Source organism: Phascolarctos cinereus, unplaced genomic scaffold (assembly GCF_003287225.1).
Source record: "Phascolarctos cinereus isolate Bilbo 61053 unplaced genomic scaffold, phaCin_HiC Scaffold_726;HRSCAF=1367, whole genome shotgun sequence".
In the NCBI taxonomy this organism is placed as follows: Eukaryota; Metazoa; Chordata; class Mammalia; order Diprotodontia; family Phascolarctidae; genus Phascolarctos; species Phascolarctos cinereus.
In genome coordinates, this window is record NW_027556098.1 from 398,215,671 (window position 1) to 398,232,291 (window position 16,621).

Here is a 16,621-nt window from a genome sequence, read left to right on the forward strand (position 1 = left end):
GTGTTAGCAGCCACTGGTAAGAGAACACATTTACAATGAGTGCTCCAGAGTGTTCACTAAGGCTTGTCCCCTGGGGTTGATGGTGATAGAATAATGGTTATTAAGAAGAATACTGCTCACTAGTGGAAATGTTTCTAAATGGTCATATATATGTTTATGTGAATATATATATATATATATGTATGTATATAGATATATGTTGGAGAGGCAAGCTGCCGAAGTAAAAAACACCAGTTTATTTAGTCCATACTAAGCATGTTAAATAAATCAGATTCTGTAACCCATGACACATTTTTTCTTTAAAAAGGAACATTTAAGAGCTTCAAAAATTGCTACAGTACAAAAAGGTGTCTTTGTGTGTGTGTGTCCGTGTATGTATTTATATATTTATATATGTATATTAACCAGAAATATTGACTGTCTCAGAAGAGAAACCCCCAACCCTGTTTTCTGTAATATTTCTATGTGTAATTAACTTAGCTTCATGTTTGAAACAAAATCTTTCAGCTCAATACATGGCACGTAATGGTGTTATTGGCACAGGTTCAGAATCATTATTTAAATCCACATCTCCAGGCTGTCCACCTTGTTCTTTGCACTTGGTCTCCTTTTCTTCCTTAAGTCTTCAGAGAATCATTTTTCCCCTTATTTCTGGAAACTTTTCTCTTCTTCCCCTTCAAAAAAATTCCTTGGGGACGATGAAGGTTGCCTATAGGCACGTTCATTTTTTTTTTTATAAAAATATATTTGGCCTATAGAGTTCTGCTCCATGAGATCTCCACTGGCAAACAGAAATGGTAGGTTTAGGGACATTCTTCCCAGTTTTTAGTCTTAGGGCTTTTTTTTGTTTGTTTTTTTTTTGTTGTTTTTTTTTTTTTCATTTTTTTCATTTTTTTTTTTTGTTTTTTACAGGTTCACCAACGGAATCCTGCATGGAAAGAAAACAGCACAGAGATTAAATGCAGTAGAGGAATGGACAGACATTTCTGTTCAAGTCATTTTAATTCAATCAACATTAAAGACCTTCTATTCGTAGGACTTTATTTTAGGTGGTGAGGAAACAAAGGAAAACAAAGCAATTCTTGCCCTTGAGGAGTTCCTACTCTACTATTAATTGTTGCAGGTGCCATCTCTTACACTAAACTTTTCCTTTTCTGTGTCAGTTATCAGTATTGAAATTTCATTATAATTACCCTGTCTATACATTGCATCTGTTGATCTGTGAATATGCTATATCTCTCCCCATCCCACCTCAGTAGAATATAAGTTCTCTGAGAGAAGGAATTATTTTTTCTGTATATTGCCAGCCTGGAACAGTGATTTGCACATATTAAATGCTTTAAATATGTTTGTTGGATTTAATTGTTTCATTTCTACATGTTCCTGGGCCTGTCTCAGCCTCACTCTCCTACATTCAAGCCCCCCAATTTTTTCTTCCCAGCTTTTAGACCCCACTTTTCCATAGGCTTTTATGAATTAACCCCCAGTGCTCAAAAATAGTTGACTAGTTCTCAAAAGAAATGTGAATGCTTAGCAACTCAACTCTCATGAACTAACAGTAACTCTAGCTCTGGAGGCAATATTCACTTTAACTTCAAGGGTCTGGATTTGTGTGTGAAAGAGTGCCCAGAACCACTGCCCATATTATTTCATCAAATGTTGCATGCAATGTGAATGCCATGCTATTTCCCTGCTGTATATTAGCCCTCTTTTTTAATATTCATTCGCTTTCCCCTCTCCTTGATATTAACCATCTCCTATGAAGGGCAGATCACTTCAAGATTCTCTGTATATCTGGTTGGAAACTGAGTCCATTTTTGCCATCCAGTCATCTATGACTTTCTTGAAGCTGAGGAGTCAGGAGAGATTAATGACTTACATTAGAAAACTCATCTCCTGTATCTCTCTGAGAGGTGATCTTGCTGAACAGAAGAGCATTGGAATCACAAATATGTCTGGGTCAGGTCAGTTGGCAACCACACATGTTTTTAAAGGACTGGCAAAACATATTCAGCTTATATCCTTGAGACTATGTACCTCAGGAAAAAAAGGAGGGAAGGCACTGAAAGCTACTGGTTTGGCAGGGGGGGAGCTCAGAATGGGAATCAGAAAGTTGAAGGAACATGACCTAGTAGGACAGCAAAGGATAGCAGTCATGTATCTTGAATATTTCTTATAAGTCACCATAGACAGGAAATAAAGATGAGATTAGATGAAATATACTGGATCAACCAAGTTATCAAGGCCAAAGCTACATGGTGCTTCTCCACATTCAGTGCTGAAAAGATTATAATAATATAATTATTCACTTTTTTTCTTTACTGGGCACTTCCTCTTGGTTTCAATGGCTTTCCCCTGGCCTCCCTTAGCAACTGTACACTCATAAAGAAAATAGTGATATTGAAACATCTACTAATCTAGTAATAAAATCAGGAACACAGGAAGAAAAGCACAACAATCCTAAAGGAAGGAAAGTAAGCCAATGGTGTGGTAATCTGAAAAATCTGAAGGCTACTGTCTTTTTAATTCAAGTTGATGCCATTGTATTAATAGACCAACAAATTCTCCCTTCTAGCTCATATAAATAATTTTTGGGGTAGACCCTAGATAGATGTCATTTTGTAAAAGGGGTATGTGGAGAAGAAATCAATAAGATTCCAAGTGAGATGGGAAGAGTGAGTTAAAACAACCATTGTTTTTAAAGCTCATGCTCAACATATTGTGTCATGTACTTATTCTTGAAGGAGATGCTGAAATGCCACTCCCACCATGAAGCCTTCTATGATTAACGAAACGAAAGTGAATTGTTCCATCAGCCTTCACCCAGTGCAAGCAAAGACCTCTTATGTTCAAACTAACTTACTTGCATCTCAAGGAACTGCTCTTTTTTTGTCTTCTGTCTCTAAAAAGCACGTGTTCCTGATCCCCATGCATTATCAGCTTAAAGTTGAAGCCTATTGGTTTAATGTTTATACTTGGTTGCCTCATGTCTTGCATATGTGGGGTTACAACAACCTGTCTCCCTAATTCTGAACACCCTGTAAAGTCTATGGAGTTTCTTTCATTTGTGTTGAAGAAAGTGCCATCTACTACCATATATATAATACTTATAATATATTTATAAAGTGCTTACTACAGTGCTTGGCACATGGTAGGTCTATATAAATTCTTATTCTCTTCTCTTCTGATACTCCATCCTCTAAGGTAGCCCCCAGCTTTGACAGTCTGTGCTCCAAGGTCTATTCCAGCTCTGAAATTTGATGTTCTAAGGTACCTCTCAGCTCGGGTAGTCTATGCTCTAAGCTTTCTCTTGACCTTATATGTTACATTTAAAGGTCCCTTCCATGCTCCACATTCTCTATTCAAAGATCTGAACCTGTAGTTTGTTGCTGCTGCTGCTGCTGTTGCTGTAGTTGTTGACATTGTAGGGTCCCTTCCAGTTCTGAAACCTAACCAATCTTACCATTGCAGGGGCAGACAAGTTAAGTCAGCATTCCCAGTCTCCCTATCTCTGTGGGGATTCAAATACAGCAATACTACACAAATGACTGAAAATGAACTTGATTTAAATCTTTGCCCTTCTTTTCCCAACCTAGTACATTCCCCTTGCCCCCCTTCATACTCCATTATTTAATATATCTCAAATCCCCATCATTCAACATGTGCTAAACTGCTAGGAAAAAGAGCCAGGGAACCACTGAACTGGAATATACCTCTTTTTCCTGCTCTCCATCTATCTCATGTCTTAATGGAGAAAAATCCTGGCCTGGACCCAGGAAAGATTTACCACTTTCTGAGGCAGGGGCCCTGGGTTACATTCCAAACTCTGATACTCAGTACCATTATAACTCTAAGCAAGTAACTCCCATTCACTGGTCCTTAGTATCCTCATCTGTAAAATGATGGGGTGGAAAGCATTCTGGATTTAGAATCAGAGGCCTTATTTTCAAATTCTTGCTCTGCTACCAATGTGACCTTGGACAAAGTAAATGGTTCACTTTTCTAGGGATCAGTTTCTTCCTCTCTAAAATGAAGTCAAGCTAGATGACCTTCAAGGTAACCTACAGTTTAAAATCTGGGATCTTATGCTTGTTCTTAAAGAAAGCCTGAAGTTCAGTCTCTCAGGTTAGCTTCTTAAACCTGGACAAAAGCAAGTGACAGATCACTTGGCACCTTGTTTGTGGGACAGCGTTCTTGTAATGGTGAGAGAGAGGAGAGAAGAAAGAGAGAGAGAGAGAGAGAGAGAGAGAGAGAGAGAGAGAGAGAGAGAGAGAGAGAGAGAGAAGGAGGAGGAGGAGGAGGAGAAGAAGAAGAAGAAGAAGAAGAAGAAGAAGAAGAAGAAGAAGAAGAAGAAGAAGAAGAAAAGGAGAAAAGAAGAAGAAGAAGAGGAGGAGGAGGAAAAGGTGAAGGAAGGAAGGAAGGAAGAAGGAAGAAGAGAAGGAAGGTAGGAATAAACATTTTTTTAAGTACCTGCTATATGTCAGACAATGTGCTTTAATTTAATTCAAGGGAATACATATTTTTAAAGTACCTATTATGTGTTAGGCAATCTGCTTTACATATTATCTCACTTGGTCCACACAATGACTTTGTGAGAGAACTGCTATTATGCCCATTTTACAGAAGAGAAAACTGAGGTCAAGTGATTTGCCCAGTCAGTGGCTAAAACTAGATTTGAACTCAGGTCTTGTTTATTCCAGGCTTAGCACTCCATCCATAGTACCAAATGGATGCCCAATGGACAAGGTATTTATGGTGGTACTTGGCTTCATAGTCAAGACGATCAGGGTTTCAATCGTGCCCCTGACAGTATTGACTAGTGGCCCTTGACATCCTATGTAAAAGCTCAGTGCCTGAGACAATTCTCTTGGAGGCAGTTTCCAGACTACAGTTTTCTGCTCTGATAAAGTCACAGATCTGGGCCAAAACAAACCAACCAAATCACTCATTGTTTGACTTTCACAACATCCCTATGAGCCAACAAATGCACATTGTAACTCCCAGCTCTTCTCTTTAGTACTTGGACAACCTTGAAGAACTCCATTCTCATTGATATGGTAAGAATGGTCACTGTATTTAGAGTCAGAGGACCATGAGTTAGCTAATATCTTATTCCCTTACTACCTATATGCCTTTAGGAAAATCAGTTGATTTCTCTGAACCTCAGTTTCCTCATCTGTAAAATGAAGGAGTTGGATAAGATGGCCTCCAAGGTCCCTTTGATCTCTGATTCTGTGATTCTAGGTTTTCTGTCACAATGCTTGACACTGAATGGGCTGCACATAATGAAAGGAAGAGAGTTGAAGTTTTAATAGCCTATGAAAACCAGTGGGAAGCTGAACTAAGCATTTCTATCTACTGTTGTTGTGGGTTTTGTTGTTGTTGAGTTGTTTCAGTTATGCCTGAATCTTCATGACCCCATTTGGGGTTTTCTTGGCAAGGTCACTGAAGTGGTTTGCCATTTTCTTCTCTAGTTTATTTTACAGATGAGGAAACTGAGGCAAACAAGGGCAAATGACTTGCCCAGAGTTACACAGCTAGTAAGTGTCTGAGGTTGGACTTGAATTCAGGTCTCCCTGACTACAGTTCCAGTTCTCTACCTACTGAATCAGCCAGCTTCCTCTAAAGAAGCGTTTATATGAGCCATTCCCCAATGGATAAATGGCCAAAGGATGTGAACAGTTAGTTTTCAAAGGAAGAAATTAAAGCTATCTATAGTCGTGTTAAAAAAAAAATGCACTAATTCATTATTGATTAAAGAAATGCAAATCAAAACAACTCTGAGTTACCACATCACACCTATCAGATTGGCTAAAATGATAAATGTCAGAGAAGATATGGGAAAATTGGAACGCTAATGCTTTGTTGGTGGAGTTGTGAACTGATCCAACCATTCTAGACAGCAATTTGGAAATATGCCCAAAGAGCTATAAAACTGTGCATACCCTTTGACCCACCAATACCACTTCTAGGGCTGTATCCCAAAGAGATCATAAAAACAGAAAAGGACCCACATGTACAAAAATGGTTATATCTGCTCTTTTTGTGGTGGCAAAGAATTGGAAATTGAGGGGATGCCCATCAACTGGGGAAAGGCTAAACAAGTTGTGGTATATGCATGTAATGGAATACTATTGTTCTATAAGAAATTATGAGGAGGCAGACTTTAGGAAAACCTGGAAAGACTTATATGAATTGGTACTGAGTGGAATGAGCAGAAGCAGGAGAACATTGTAACAGTAACAACCACATTGTGAGATGACCAACTTTGATAGACTTAGCTCTTCTCAGCTGTACAAGGATCTAAGACATCTCCAAAAGACTCATGATGGAAAATACTATCCACATTCAGAGAAAGAACTGTGGAGTCTGAATGCAGATGGAAGTATACCATTTGTTCTCCTTTTCTTTTGTTGTTATATTTTTTTCTTTCTTATAATTCCTTCCATTAGTTCTAATTCTTCTATATGTCATGACTAATGTAGAAATATGCTTAATATGAATGTATAAGTAGAGCCTATATCAGATTGCATGCCATCTTGGGGAGAAGGGAGGAGAAGGAGGGAGAGAAAATTTAAAAATCAAAATCTTGTGGAAGTGAATGTTGAAAACTAAAAATAAATTAATTAATTATTAAAAAATGAAGACATAGGAAGAAAGATGGTATCTACATCCAGAAAAAGAAATGATAAGTAGAAGTATGTATAGAATAATTTTACGTAGGTATGTATACATATATATATGTGTGTGTGTGTGTGTGTGTGTACATACATGCATACATACACACATATACCTAGTTGTGTCTAGTAGTAGCCATCTCTACGGTGGGGAGGAGGGAAGAAAAAAAGGGGAAAAAAAGAGAAATGTATATGATAATTGTGTTGTATATTTGAAAGGAATAGCAAGTTGTACATAATAGATTTGCAATTTCCTATGCAATCGTCTTTTTTATTGTACTGTGTTATGGAAATGTTTGTTTTATTCTATAAATTAAAAACGACATAAAATTTTTTAAGAAAAGGAAAAGAAAAGAGAAAAAAAGAAAGAAACACAGAAGGGAATGTTAATAATAACAAAATAAATAGATAAAATGAAAAACAAAAAAAAAATAATAAAAATAAGTATTGGTATGCAGATTAGCAATCGAAATCCTTTCCTCCCCTCACCCACCTGCTCCTGGTGGTTATTCAACATCCCTTTTGCCTTTCCACAAGGTAAGGCACCCATTGCCAGTACCAATGATGGATTAGTGTGAATATCTCCATCTCCCTCAAAAAAGCTAGTCTGAATGTAAATGGAAGTCATCTAAGAGTGTCACACAAGGTGAAATGTGAAAGACAGGTGGGGCATTGGCACATTCTAAGTTTTTCAAAGCTTGTATTTCAGATAAGATCAAAGCAACAAGATGGTGTCATCACAAACTGTTAAATCATCATTAAAAATGCATTTATGGAGTCTTAATGGCAATGGGAGAAATAAATATCTCCTTTAGCTCTTAAACCTTAATTAAATGTTTTAGTATTAATTGCTATTTATTTAAGGGACAATAAGTATCCTAGTAAATCCAAGCAGTCTCTCTGCAAGTCTTCCATTAACGCTCATGCCCAGGCATCGTTCAGGGGAATCAGAGACCACAGAGAATCCAGATTCTCTCATCCCGGTAAATGATAAACTGCATGTCAGAAACACACCAACTGAATCTTTAAACATTTATCAAGGACTAACAAGGCTGTTTGCATAGATCTCCCTGGTTTATTTCCATAAGAAAAGAAAAGAAAATGAAAATATGACAGAATAGAACTACTCTGCTTTTCCCAGTAATATGTTGTGCTTCTTGTTCAGTACAAAGCTTTCATGGTCTAGAGAAAAGATCCCCAGGCTGGGGGATCAAGAGGTCTGTGTTTTTCCTCAACTCTGTCATGGGCAGTGCACAATATCAGGCAAATCATCTGAACACTAGACCTCACTCAGAATGTCCCTTGTCTCTAAAACAGGTTTTTCAATAAATCTCTGATGCTATCAACAAGGTAACCTAACCCCTCCAATAGTGGATATGGAACCTCACAATGTCCTCTAAAAACAAAGGATGTTCTCTGGCCCATTTCTTTTGCAAATTTTCTAGCAGAGGCTCACTCAATGTATTGGAGGACTTCCTTTAGAATTCATGACATTGGATAGATACTAAGAGTGTACATGAAGTGTGCATACATTATTCCTTGCACTCAATGCATGATGATAACAGACAAAATAGGTAAACCACTGGAATAATGCCTAGCCGTCCTTGAAAAAAAATGAATAATGGGAGCATTATTCTAGCAAGTAGAGATGAACAAAAATCTACTAGGCTACCTTGAGAGAAGGTAGTGAGTTCTGCTTCACTAGAGAGTCTTCAACCAAAAACTTGGTGATCACTTCTTAGGAATTTTAGAATGAAGACATGCTCTTGGGTAGGGTTGGACATAATGGTCTCTGAGGTCATTCTTCTCAAATTCTATGATTTACTTAAAAACTTAACCTGAAGTTGGGTTTTTGTATACTCTCAGAATGAAGTCCTCCATAGACAGAACATCTGAGGGTAAGAAGAGTCCACAGGGACCATTTAGTCCAAGTCTGAACTGAAATAGAATGTCCACTACAATGTATCTGGCAAATGATCATCCAGCCTTTGCTTTCCATTGAGGGGAAATCCATTTGCACCTGCTGCAGCTCAATCTGCTTCTGGGTGGCTCTAATAATGCTACCCAGAGTTAAAGGTATCATAAGATCATCTAATTCAAGGGTTCTTAAAATGGGATCTGTGGTTAAATTTCAGAGGCTCATGAATTTAAAGGGGAAGAAAAATTACATCCATTTTTGCTAAAATATTTCCTACAATTACAAATGTAAATAAATACAGAAATGAGATATTATTTGCAGAGTAGTTTGAAATCTTTAAGTTATTAAAGAAATGCTAATCATCACCATCAACATCATCATCCTCACCATCATTATCATCATGATGAATTATTTAGGCAACAAAATGTTTCCATGAAAAGGTCCATGAATGATATCAGACTGCCATAATACACTAAAAGGGTTAAAGACTCATGAAGAATTCAATCAGTCCAAACAGAATATCCTCTGGACTATATCTGAAAAATGGTCATACACCCTTCATTTAAAGAATCCACTCAGGAGTAGGAGCTTACTAAATCCATAAGTAGTCTATTCCACCCTCTGATAGCTATCATTTGTAGAACTCTCTCTCCCCTATATTTCCACCCTTCCCCCTAAACATAATTTTGCCCCTTTATGATTTCCATTCATTGTTCTTAATCCTGGCATCTGTGTTCAAATAGATCTCATCCTCTATCTATCTATCTATCTATCTATCTATCTATCTATCTATCTATCTATCTCATCCTCTCTTTGACTGTACTTCAAATACTTAAAGACAGCAATTCTACATCCCTTAAATCTTCTGTTCTCTGGATTAGACATCCCTAGCTCTTTTAACCTGATCTCAAATAGCATGGACTCAATGTTTATTTACCATCCTGATTGTCCTCCTCTGGTTCTGTGTAGGAATGAGAGACTTTTCCTCCCTCACTATGAATGGACAGTGAAGAGTGCTTTTCCTCTGAGATTCTAAAAGGGAACATTTATAGTTTTGGGGGGTAAAGTTACTATGAATTTCAACTCAACTGTAGGTTGCCTTCAGAAACTAGTGACTTGACCTTCTACCTCAGCTTATATCAGATGCCACACATTTCACACACTCACAGTTTCCCAAATTTGGCCCTCAACATATAGTCATTTCCAGCCTCAGACACTTACTAGATGTGTGACCCTAGGTATGTCTTGCCTCATTTTTCTCTCTGCCTCATTTTCCTCATCTGTAAAATGGAGTTAATGATAACACCAACCTCCCAGGATTATTGTGAGGATCAAATGAAATAGTTTATAAAGCACTTTGCAGACTTCAAAGTACTACATAAAATCTAGTAGTGGTAGTGGTAGTGGTGGTAGTAGTAGTAGTAGTAGTCATAGTAGTAGTAGTAATAGTAGTAATAGTAGTAGTAGTAATAGTAATAGTAGTACTGCCATTATCAGCACAATCATCATTATCATTACCACTATAAGAACTCTCTCTCTCTCTCTCTCTCTCTCTCTCTCTCTCTCTCTCTCTCTCTCTCTCACACACACACACACACACACACACACACACACACACACACTTTTAAGAATACCTGTTGTCAATGATCACTGTGACAATGCATCTTCCTATGACTTGGCCCATGGGAAGCAGTATCTGCAACTACATAGGTTTGGTTTCTCACTAGACTTTGATGAAAGTAAATGGCTTTCTTCAAGCAGAATTCCCTCATGTTGATTCCAGTGGTCAGTGTGTGAAAATGTTGATTGAGGCTGGGTCCATACCATGGGGTACATATGAGGCATGCAACACTGAGTCAAATTTTTGGAAACAGAAATATTATATCATTTATCCATGGGAATTAATGGTCTTAATGGAGGAAAATCATTTTTCCACTCAAAACAAATAGATGAAAAAAAGTAAATGTTTATCCTTAGCTCTGTAAGGTGGCATATCTTTATCTATGACAAACATTTCTTCAAAGAACATGCTGCAAGGTCTCTTTAAGAGATGTTTCAATTCCTTGCCTCTACTGTATGATGTTTCAAGATTTTAATTAGAAAAACTTTTTTTTTGAATATTAAAACTCTCATGATAATTTTTGGGTGTGAATGGTTGTTACCAAGGAAATGGGAGAAAAGGCAGCGTGGTGTATAAAAGAGGGGGTTATACTTGTACTCAGGGCACCTAGGTAAAGATCTGGGTTCAAATCTAGCCTCATGCACTTGCTGACTTCCTCTGTAAAGTACTCACTCTACCAATAGAGATTACAATTGCTTTATAGTTTAGTACCTCTTTATCATATATCTAAAGCTAGAAAAGATCTCAAATGCCATCACGTCTATCTCATTCATTTTACAAATAAAGAAAATGAGGTCCAGGAAGGGCAAATGTCCTGTTTTCCTCTGTTTTCTCAGGTATAAGATGAAGATGTTTAACTTGATGGCCTTTATGATCACTTCTGCCTCTAAAATTACAGTTCTGTGAACTTCCCTTTGCTTTTTTTTTTTTAACAATATATACCTCTGAGAGGTAAAATTGCCCATCTGGACCATGAACTAGTCAGACAACCTAATGTGAAAAACTAAACACTACACTCCAGATATGGTCTACCTAGGGCAAAGTAAAGTGGGACTACAGCCATCTTGATTTAGGAAACTATTCTCAATGAGACCATAATCCCTGAAACAGATACGTATGTAGGTGAAATATCCTTTTATGCTTGGTACCCTGTCTGAAACTCGTAGAGTCATAGATGTGGAGTTGGAAGGGAACTTAGAGGTATATGAATCTAATCCTTTCCATTTAGCATAAGAGGAACTAAATTACAGAGAATTAAATGAGTTGCCTGGGGCCAACAAGCTAGTAAATTTCTACAGTGAGATTTTTAAGTCAGATCTTTTTTTTTTTAATTCTAAGTCCAACATTCTATTTATTATACTACATTGGACAGAGTAAGGGAAAATGCAGCATTTCATTCCATCATTAAATACCTTAATTTATGATATCCCAAAAGTCTTACTCTCGGTGGACTGAGACTTTTGGGATAGCCTACATTTAAAACAGGAATCTGCAATCTCATTCCTCCAATGAGTCATGCCTTTCATACATTGAAACCTTTTTCATACTACTCTAGCTATTCAATGAGGTTTTAAAAAAAATCACCTAGTACCCAGCCTTTTATTCATGAAACTCTCTGGGATTCTTTATATGACCCCATTTCTCAAGCCATTTAAACTTGGTAGAATCTTCCAGAATTTGAATTTCACTGTTAGACCCTTTGAAAACCCAGGATGGGGGGGGGGGACAGAGCCAAGATGGCTGAGTGAAAGCAGTGACTTGCTTGAGCTCTCCCCTAAACCCCTCCAAATGTTCATAAAAAAATGGTTCTAAACAAATTCTGAAGCAGCAGAACACACAAAAAGGAAGAGTGAAACAAATTTCCAGCCCATGACAATCTGGATGATTGATCAGAAAGGTGTATCGTGCAGGGCTGGGAGCGAACCTGAAGTAGGCCTCAGAGGACTGAATCTCAGGCAGCTGTGGCAGTTTCCAGACTCCTTAATCCACGAATGCCAAAGACAACATAGAAGGTCAGTGGGAAAAGTCTGTTTCTGTGGTGCTCAGAGAGGAAGGTGGGGTTTCAGCTCCATTCCCCAAGAGCGTGACCCTGGGGGGGGGCAGGTGCTTCTCAAGCTTCCAGCCCACAGACTGAGGGGGAATCCAGTGTCTGATCAGAGAGGGATTGCAGGGATCTCTTTGCCAGTGCTGAGGCAGGAATCTCTTGCTTTGCCTGTGTTTGGATTTGGGTCACAGTTCTGGACAGCAGCCCCAGGGTGAGGAGGGGAACTGGCGTGGTGAATATTGTAGTGGTTGTGGACAGGAAACCCTCCTCACGGTTACAGGACAGAAAGGAGTGCTTGTGGTCACTAATACACCAGAGCACAGGCCAGGAAAGGAGTAAACACCTCGCCCCTTATCATACCATCTTGGAAGAAGTGAAAATTTGTATGTCCCTAGAAGTATCTCTGAAAACAGCTGTACAAACCCCTGAAGCTTAGGACAGTACACTCGCCACATTGGAAGCAGACTTTTACCTTAAAAAAGAGTTTAACACTCAAGTAACTGGTTGGGATCATGAGCAAACAGCACAAAAAGAGTCAGACTATATTATCTTACTTTGGTGAAAAAGGAGAAAATATACAACCAGAAGAAGACAAAAAAGTCAGAGCTCCTACATCCAAAGCCTCCAAGAAAAATATGAATCAGTCTCAGGCCTTGGAAGAGCTCAAAAGGGATTTTGAGAAACAAGTAAGGGAAGTAGAGGAAAAACTGGGAAGAGAAATGAGAGTGATGCAAAAAAATCATGAAAAACAAGTCAACAGTTTGCTAAAGGAGACCAAAAAAAAATACAGAAGACAATAACACCTAAAAAATAGCCTAACCCAAATGGAAAAAGAGGTCCAAAAAGCCAATGAGGAGAAAAATGCCCTAAAAAGAAAAATTGGCCAAATGGAAAAGGAAGTCCAAAAGCTTACTGAAAAAAATACTTCCTTAAAAATTAGGATAGAGCAATTGGAAGCTAGTGACTTTATGAGAAATCAAGACACTGTAAAACTAATCCAAAAGAATGAAAAATTAGAAAACAATGTGAAATATCTCATTGGAAAAACAACTGACCTGGAAAATAGATCCAGGAGAGAGAATTTAAAATTATTGGACTATCTGAAAGCCATGATCAAAAAAAGAGCCTAGACATCATCTTTCAAGAAATTATCAAGGAAAACTGCCCTGACATAGTAGAACCAGAATGAAAAATAGAAATTGAAAGAACCCACAGATCTCCTCCTGAAAGAGATCCCCAAAGGAAAGCTCCTAGGAATATGATAGCCAAGTTCCAGAGTTCCCAGGTCAAGGAGAAAATATTACAAGCTGCCAAAAGGAAACTGTTCAAGTACCATGGAAACACAATTAGGATAACACAAGATTTAGCAGCTTCTACCTTAAAGGACTGCAGGGCATGGAATATAATATTCTGGAGGGCAAAGGAGATAGGATTACAACCTAGAATCACCTACCCAGCAAAACTGAGTATAATCCCTCAGGGGGAAAAAATGGTCATTCAGTGAAATAGAGGACTTTCAAACATGCTTGATGAAAAGACCAGAGCTGAACAGATAATTTGACTTTCAAATACAGGACTCAAGTGGAACATGAAGAGGTAAACAGGAAAGAGAAAACATAAGAGACTTATTAAGATTGAACTGTTTCCATTCCTGCATGGAAAGATGATATTTATAACTCATGAGACCTTTCTCAGTATTAGGGTAGTTGAAGGAAAAAAAAGTTATATGTATGTATATATAGATAGATAGATAGAGGCCCCGGGTGAGTTAAACATTAAGGGGTCATATCTGGAGAATAAAATTAAGAGATGAGAGAGGATGATACTCAGAGAAGAAGAAAGGGAGAGGTAGAATAGGGTAAATTATCTCACAAAAGAAATCCCAGAAAATAAAAGTCTCTTACAGTGGAGGGGAAGCAGGGGAAGGTGAGAGGGAATGAGTGAATCTTATTCTCATAGGATTTGGCTTAAGGAGGGAATAACATACACATTCAATTGGGTATGGAAATCTGTCTTACCCTACCAGAAAATGGTGTGGGGAGGGGACAAGAGCGCAGGGGGATGATAGAGAGGAGGGAAGATTGGGAAAGGGGGTAATCAGAAGCAAATACTTCTGAGGAGGGACAGGATCAAAAGAAAGAATAGAATAAATGGGGGGGCAGGATAGGATTAAGGGAAATCGAGTTAGTTTTTCACCACATATCTACTGTGGAAGTGTTTTGCACAACTGCACATGTATAACCTATAATAAGTTGTTTGCCTTTTCAATGATGGTGGATGGGGGGGGGAGGAAGGGAGAAAATTTGAAACCTAAATTTTTAAAAACATATGTTTAAAAAAATGTTTTCATATGCTACTGGGAAATAAGAAATACAGAAGATGGGGTATAGAAGTCTATCCTGCCCTACAGGAAAATGGAAGGGGAAGAGGATAAGAGAAAGGGGGAGAGATAGAGGAGAAGACAGACTAGGGGGAAGGGATATTCAGAATGCATACCGTCTTCGGGTGGAGGGAGGGGTGAGATGGGACAAAAATTTGGAACTCAAAAACTTGTGGAAGTGAATGTTGAAAACTAAAAATAAACAAATTTATATTAAAAAAAAAGAAAGAAAACCCAGGATAACCTACAAGGTGTGTTGTCACCCATGAGTCAACCAAGAAGGACTTTGCCAGAGATATCATTAGAAATCAGGTTTGGAGTACAAAAGTTCATGGTCTCATGAATCTAGAATTGGAAGTGATTTGGGTGGCCATTTGGTCCAGTGCTATCAAATTCAAATGGAAATGGATCCTTGTCTCCAGACATATTGAGTTAGAAAACCACAAATTAGCATTATCTTTACTATATTTGTACACCCTTTGGTAAACATTTCCCCATTTCATTTTAATCTGACTCAGGATTTGAAAGCTTTGAAGTTCAAGTTTGATATCTCTGATTTAGTACAACTCTTTCCTTTTAGAGATGAGGAAACTGAGGCTCAGAAAACTTAAATAAGTTGGATCTAGGATTTGAACTTAGGTCTTCTGACTACCAGTTAAGTACTCTTTCCATGGTATCATGTTCCTTGATGATGTTATGAAGAATTTATTTTCCAGCTCCCTAGGAGGGAAAAAAAAGGGGGTGGGGTGGCTTAGAGGGGACAGAACAGGAAGCTTTGTCCCTTTTCTCTCATAGCTATAGAAGATTGAGGCATATCCTCTTTGGGGCCAGATGAGCAGACTATGCCTGGGAGATTAGTTTTGTGTATCCCATTTTAGCCAGGGCATGAATTAACTGGAGAGTAACCAAAGGAGAAGAAGGAGGCACATGGTTGAAAGAGCTTTAGATTTGGAATCAAAGGAGCGGGGGTGAGAGGTGAACCAGAAGGACTATGAGTTATCTGCTTCTTTACCTCCACCCCTTGGAACCCTGGATTTCCTTCAAGACTCAGTTCAAGGGCCAACTTGTGCATGAAGAGCTTCCTGATCTCTCTGTTAGTGTTTTGGATAGAGCTCTGCGTCTGGAATCATGAAGACCTAGGCTTGAATCCTGCCTCATACTCTTATTAACTGTAAGATACTGGGGAAACCACTTGACCTCTCTCTGCCTCAGTTCCCTCATCTTTAAAATGGAAACAATAGCACTGACCTCCCTTGGTTGTTGTGAGGATAAAATGAAATATTTGTCAAGTGCTTTGCAAACCTGAAAATGTAATTTAAATACTGTTATCACTAGTATTACCTTCCCTTCCATAACTGCCTTGTATCCACTCACGTTGCATAACACATGCATAATGCTGTGCACACACACACACACACACACACACACACACACGTGAATGTAAACTTCTTTCTTCTGGGAACTTAGATTATTTTTCCTTATATCCCTAATCCTTAACACTGAATGAACATTTGTTGATGTGTTAATTGATTAAAACGGTTTTGATTTCAATAAAGATGATGCCCCCCTTTTCCTCCACTCCATTTTCTGAGCAGACAGAAAAGATACTCATCTTTGATCAGATTCAGATACCCTGAGCTGGAAGAGAACTTGCAGGTTATCTGGTACAACTCTCTAACTTTAGACTTACCAAGTCCCAAAGTGATTAAAATGACGCTTGACGTTTGTAAGGGCCGGAGTGAGAATTTGAGATCAGGTCCTCTGATCTTGTCTGGGTCAGGAGAAAAGTCCCAGCTCTGATACTTCCTAGTCCATGTGTGAGTAAATTGACCTCTCCGAGCTACTAGGATCAAAGCTTCAGAGCTAGAAGGGACATTGGAAATCATCTAACCCCTCATTTCACAGGTGAGGAAACTGAGGAACAGAATGACTTGCCCAACTAGGTCATGCTCTAAGTGGCAGAGGCAGGTTTTGAATCTAG

The 16,621-nt window shown here is 38.4% G+C and overlaps 1 protein-coding gene across 2 annotated transcripts in view; it reads right to left on the reverse strand.

Moving 5' to 3' along the window:
• Positions 1–215: 215 nt before the first annotated feature.
• Positions 216–16,621, reverse strand: part of AJAP1 (adherens junctions associated protein 1) — a 270,071-nt gene continuing 253,665 nt past the window's right edge. For both annotated transcript variants that reach the window (XR_002322171.2, XM_020975313.2), the window contains one exon: positions 216–928. The gene's annotated coding sequence lies outside the window, so the exon portion shown is untranslated. The remainder of the gene's footprint in view (positions 929–16,621) is intronic.